The sequence below is a fragment of the Vicia villosa genome, linkage group LG2, assembly GCF_029867415.1.
Source record: "Vicia villosa cultivar HV-30 ecotype Madison, WI linkage group LG2, Vvil1.0, whole genome shotgun sequence".
Lineage (NCBI taxonomy): Eukaryota > Viridiplantae > Streptophyta > Magnoliopsida > Fabales > Fabaceae > Vicia > Vicia villosa.
In genome coordinates, this window is record NC_081181.1 from 19,181,794 (window position 1) to 19,188,642 (window position 6,849).

The following is a 6,849-nucleotide window of genomic DNA, read 5'->3' on the forward strand; positions in this document are numbered from 1 at the left end:
TAACCTAGTTCTAACATGTATTATCCATTACAAACATTAAAATACAATTGTTCAACACAACCCCAAGAATCATCATCAAAACCCTAGACCTTCAAATCCATAGAATGGTTGATTTAACTCTAGATCATGTTATTACTCACCAATTCATCAACCATCAACATCATATGTCATATTAACAACACAATTCAGACATCATTCGCCATAGTTCATCATAATCATCAAACTCATCATAAAACCCAAACACAAACCCAACCTATAATTATCTAAACTTTATATCAATTATAAGAATTACGATAACTCCCCTTATCTTAGATTATAGCTAGCTTGATTCTCTTTCCAAGTTCTACGGTTGGTTTTTCCTTCTCCTCTTCTTGCCCTAACTCTCTCTCTCTCTCTCTCTCTCTCTCTCTCTCTCACGCTTCTCCCCATTTTCACGATTGTAAAGAATGAATATTTCCTTCTCTTTTCCCCTTTTTACTTAGTTACCCTTAGGACCCCTAATATGATCTTCCTATTATGCCCTCACTAAGTCCACCTCACACTATCACCTTTATTTTATTTAATTAATTAATAATTCTAATTAGAAACTCTATTTATTTATTTATTATTCTCACTAACACCTTAATTCAACTACCCCACACATATCACACTTAGGCATCACACGTCACATAGTCTCATCGATAAATCACAATCACGTCATAATACTCACAAAAATCCACATATTCATACTTAATCAATTAAATAATGGATTATATAATAAAATCTAATTTTCGGGGTGTTACACTACCAATAGTATAGCATATAGAGTGTTCAACACAATAAACAAGGTGGTGATGGAGCCCATAAATATGGTGGTTGATGACTCACCAAAAATAGTTGATGTCGTAAATGATGTTCGAACATTCCTTCATATGGACAATGCTGAAACATATGCTCCTATAGAGAATCTAGAAGCATCCCTTCCTCTGGATGTTAACGGTGGTGACTCAAATGCAAATACAGAAGCCGAAGAAACTGAGGCAGCTGACAAAATACCCTTTATCCGGATTCAGAAGGATCATCCTAAGGATAAGTTGTTTCAAACTTATCGTAGGAGATATGAATAAAGGGGTAACCAACAAGTCAAGATAAGTTATTTCAAACTCCTACTTTGTTTCAAAAGTTGAATCAAAGAATGTCAAGGAAGCCCTGACTGATGAGATCTAGATTAATGCTATGCAATAAGAACTTGAACAGTTCAGGATAAATGAGGTTTGGGATTTAGTACCAAGACTTGAAGGAACTAATGTTATTGGAACAAAATGGGTGCACAAGAATAAGTCAGATGAACAAGGTGTTGTTACCAGAAACAAAGTCAGACTTGTTTCTCATGGATACACTCAAATTGAGGGATTGGACTTTAATGAAACATTTGCTCATGTAATTATCCTAGAATCTATCAAGTTACTACTTGGAGTGGCATGCATTTTAAAGTTAAATATGTTCCAAATGGATGTTAAGAGTGTCTTCCTAAATGGCTACCTAAATGAAGAGGTGTATGTTGAACAACCAAAAGGATGTCATGATCCTGCCTTTTCAGACCATGTGTTCAAACTGAAGAAGGCTTTGTATGGTTTGAAATAATCTCCCAGAGCTTGGTACGAAAGGTTAACTGTGTTTCTAGTCCATCATGGATACAAAAAATGGTGGAACATATAAAACTCTATTTTTCAAAGAAAAAGGATGGAAAACTGGTGGTAGCTCAGATCTATATGGATGACATTGTCTTTGGTGGTCCAACATTTTGTCAAGAAAATGCAATCTGAGTTTGAGATGAGCTTGACTGGTGAATTGAACTATTATCTTGGGTTACAAATCAAGCAAATGGAAGACTCTATTTTTCTTTGCCAAGGAAAATATGCAAAGAATAATGTGAAGAAGTTTCGGTTGGAGAATGCCACTCACAAAATAACTCCTGCTCCTACACACTTGAAGTTATCCAAGGATGAAAAGAGGGTTGGTGTTGATCAAAGTCTGTATAGAAGTATGATTGGTAGCCTTCTCTACCTTACTTCTAGCAAACAAGATATTATTGGTAGCCTTCTCAAAGTCTGTATAGAAGTATGATTGGTAGCCTTATCTACCTTACTTCTAGCAGACCAGATATTATTTTTGCTGTTAGAGTATGTGCTAGGTATCAAGAAGAACCTAAAGTAAGTCATCTCAATCAAGTCAAAAGAATTATGAAGTATGTGAATGGTACGCGTGACTATGAGATACTGTATTCACATAACTCAAACTCTCAGTTGTTAGGTTATTGTGAGGATGATTGGGATGGAAGTGCTAATGACAGGAAGAGTACCTCTAGTGGATGCTTCTTTCTGGGAAACAACTTGATCTCATGGTTCAGCAAGAAGCAGAATTGCGTATCTCTCTCCATAGCTGAAGCTGAGTATATAGCAGCTGATAACTGCTGTTATCAACTTGTGTGGATGAAGCAAATTCTGTCTGAATACAATGTCACACAAGATGTTATGACATTGTTCTGTGACAATTTGAGTGCTATAAATATTTCCAAAAATCCTATTCAACATAGTAGGGCCAAGCACATTGACATCAGGCATCATTTCATTAGAGACCTTGTTGAAGACAAATTCATTACCCTTGAGCATGTGAAAATGGAAAATCAGCTTTCTAATATTTTTACAAAGGCTTTGGATGTAGTTCAGTTTGAACAATTAAGGAGAAAACTAGGTGTTTGTGTTACACTGAAGCATGTGAAGAAATAAGATCAAAACATTGTCTCTCTCCCAGTGAGATTAGTGTAACTTCAGTGAGGATTGAGATATCCTGGTACCATCAAGGATAACCATTTGATCCAGGAAATTCAGTGTAGCTTGCTGGTGTTGGCCAAGGATTTATTCAGCATTATATACTATATGCTAATGTATGTGTGTGGTTTTTATTTATTGGCTACTTATCTTTTTTTTCCTATTTGGCTAAAAGGGGGAGTAATATTGTGTGTTTTTACACTAACCACTGACTAAGGGGAAAATTTATTTTTCTCTGATGTGTTGTTGATGAGCTACTGCTGTTTAGGGGGATTGTTTTGTTCCTTAACATGTGTGAAGAAGAGCTAGATTGGCATGTGTGCATAGATGTCAGACAAAATGTCATGACATCATAATGACTGGTTAGGAATGTACATCTCTCAACTACTGTATGCAGATTTCACTGAATGTTTGTTTTTCTGCTGCATCTCTGATTGTGGAATTTCTGCTGTGTGTTCTCAAAAGGGCTGAGAATTACCTTTATGTTTGATTTATTTTCATACATTAGGTTGTTAAGTTGTTTTAGCCAAAATAAGCCAAAGGGGGAGATTGTTATTTCTCTATTTTATGATTGGCATTATGTTTTGTAAAACTAACTTATGGGAACATGTTGAATAAGATGTTCTATTCAATTCAAGTGAAGAAGACGTGTCAAAGAAAGATGTCCTATGTAGGATCCATTCAACATCACGTCTGTTAAAGTTACAGCTGGATCCGTTGAAGTTAGTTTAATGCACAAGTGCATAATATTTTGGAATATTATGCAATCCTATGTGGCGCTTGATTTAGGGATAAGAGATTGTCTTTTTTTTCAATATATTTGATTGGTTTCTAAAAATGGAGAATATTTAGGAAAATAATGATTGAAGACTTATATTCATGGAGAAGATTATGGAATATTTTCTGGAGTTCTCTGTTGCGATTTGAAGCCCAAGTCCAGTCCAGAAGATTTTTTTAAATAGCAAGCATCAAACCTATTATTGAGTGGAACTTACGTTGTAGCTTAGGGTTTGTGCAGTGTTGTCTATTGTGAGCCTATCTAATATCATCTTGATAGAAGAGTTTGGTGTTTTCATTGAGTTGTAAGTTTTGTGTTCATTCATAAGCTTTTAAGCATTGAGTGACTGTGCTTTGGAAGTGTGTCTTCTAATATTTTGTAATTGATCATCACGATTATAATTGAGGGGGATTGAGGAGGGCCTCATACCTAGGCGAGTCTTAGGTAGAAGTATAGCACATGTAATGATTAAGTGAGAAGGCTGTAAACCAGAGATTGTTTACGTGTGAACCGGAGGTTGTTTGCATAGTACTTCAAATTGATACTATCGTAGTGGACTTATCCCTAGCTTGGTAGCCCCTAGAGTAGGTATTGTTGATACCGAATTAGGTGAACAATTACTTGTGTTCTTTAAAGTTTCTGCACTTCGCTTTTATATACCTTGTCATTGTGTGTTGTTTAGAGATTATTGTCTCGACATCTCTTAGGACATCTGAGATCTAAACACTATAATTTCACATAGCATTTGTTTTTTATACCCTTTGGTTCGCCAAAATTTTTGAACTTGTTATGTTCCTTCTTAGGGCCAAGATGGTTCTTCATGCCATCATGTTTTCTCTTTCCTTTTGCAGCAATAACATTGTCTTTACCAAATCCTATGGACTCCTATTTTTCTCTATCCTTCGTCTTCTCCTCGATTCGAAGGTGTTTCTGAAGTTCTCCAATGAGAGATCCTCAGAACTATGAAACAATTTCTTTCTGTATCCTTTCCACGAAGGTGGAAATTTTGCAATAATTGCGCTGACTTGGAAAGCTTCAGAAATGTCTATTTTCACAACTTTTATTTTATTCACAAGAACCTCTAACTCGTGTACTTGTGCAAGAATCGGCTTGGAATCCAACATTTTAAAATTAAAGTATTTAGATATTAAAAACATTTTCGTACCTTCTTCATCAGCCTTAAATTTGAATTTGAGTGCTTTTCAGATCTCTATTGTAGATGAAGATATGTGTATAGATCATATAGACGATCAAATATTGTGTTCAAAATATTTTCACAACAAAGCAATTCATCTTCCTTTCTTTCTTTGTGACTTCATCAGTGTCGTTATCTCTTGGTTCTAGAATTGGTTCCAAATCAGGATCCAAGACATAGTGAATCTTCAGGACAGTCAAGAGAAACGTCATTTTGTCTTGCCAGTAGGTGAAGTTTATTCCATTGAAACGATCCAACTTGACAAGGTCCTAGTTCATCACTTTGATGCTTGAAACTGAAGCGTCGATGGCCATGATTTGAGATACTATAAGACTGTTAGATAACACTTTGAAATTGAATGAATCCATGCTTGAATCGTGAACGAAACACTTTCCTTAGAGTAGTTCAAACACTCTCGAATGTCTTAGAGTTTTGATGCAGGAATATCTAGGATAATTCAACCTTCTCGAGTTTGCACAAGATGGATGAAAACCCGAATGTAGTGAAGAGCCACCACTAGCGCCTCTACGCCCATACCCTCGGACCCGGTCCCGGAGCCAGAGTCGGCGACATCGGTGAGGTGTTGTAGGGAAGAAACAAGTGGCACAATGCTTGGGACCACCACACTTGTCCATGTTACACTTTATCCTCTTTTGTTCTTTTATTGAGTTAATGAACTTAACTCTTTATAAAAGCTTTCAATGTGAGTAAATCTTTCTATATGAGAATATTTTTCATGCATTTAGTAGCATTTTCTCACTTCCAGTTTTCTTATCATTTTGGAACATACCCATTGTAATTAATACACATAAATTACAACAAATATATAATTTAATTTATTAAAGTACTGATTATTATCATATGACATTAGGGAAGGCAGTAAGCAGGATTTGAGTAGGGTACTATGGTACCCTTCCCCATATTCGCAATTTGAAAAATCACCCGTACCCGAGCCCATGCCCGCATGGACACTAATGTTCATACTCGTACACATACCCTATGGATACCTCAATACCTGTACCCGTTTACCCGCATTTATAGTAAAATTAAATCGATTGAATACAAAATATCATATATTTTTAAGTTTTTTTAACAATATTAAAAAATTATGGATGCTGTTGTTGAGTTAAGAAATAAATAAACACTTTTATTAAAATGTGTAATAGTTTAATAGTAAATATTTTTAAAAAATTGATAGACATGCATTTTTATATAATTATCTAAATGATATTATATAAATGTGTAGTGCAGGTATAAGGCGGGTGGGTAGTAAGATACCTGTTTCTGCATCCATATCCACTTATTTTAATGAGTAATTACTCATGCATGTACGCGTATCTATTTTGCAAATTTTTACCCTATCTATTTTGGACATTTTTTGCAGATATGCATAGTGTATGCATGAGCCAAATTGCCATTTCTATATGACATATTATTAAACATTCAAAACTAGAATACTTATAGGGGTGTGCATTGATCAATAACCAAACTAAATTGAACCATATATATGGTTTAGTTTGGATTTTAAAACCTTTTCTTTAAAATTGATTAATTTTTTAAAATCGGTTTACATGTGGGTCGGTTCAGTTATAAACCGATTTCTCATAAAAACCAGTTTTTAAAAAAATATCAGTTTAAAATTAGTTTCTCTCAAAAACCAAATTTTTATTTTCTTTAAAAATCCAATTTTTTAAAAATTTAGATATATATTTTTTAGATGCTTGTATTTGCTACAATATATTTAGCATCTCATATTAATTATATTTATCTATTTGATATACTTTTATGCAGCAAATATTTGATAAGAAAAGTTCTTTACCCACCTCTCTATGGGGGTCACCCCCAGCGAAAACCCCAGTTTACCTCTGCTTCGGAAATGAACTTCCGAAGTATTTTTTTTAAAAAAATTTCTCAGACTTCGGAAGTGCATCTCCGAAAACACAAAATGGGGGGTGTTTTCGGAGATGCACTTCCGAAAACACCTTTTTTTTCAGATTTTGGGGGGTTTCGGAAATGAACTTCCGAATTATGCAGAAACTGTGTTTTTTTTTATGTTTTTGGAAACA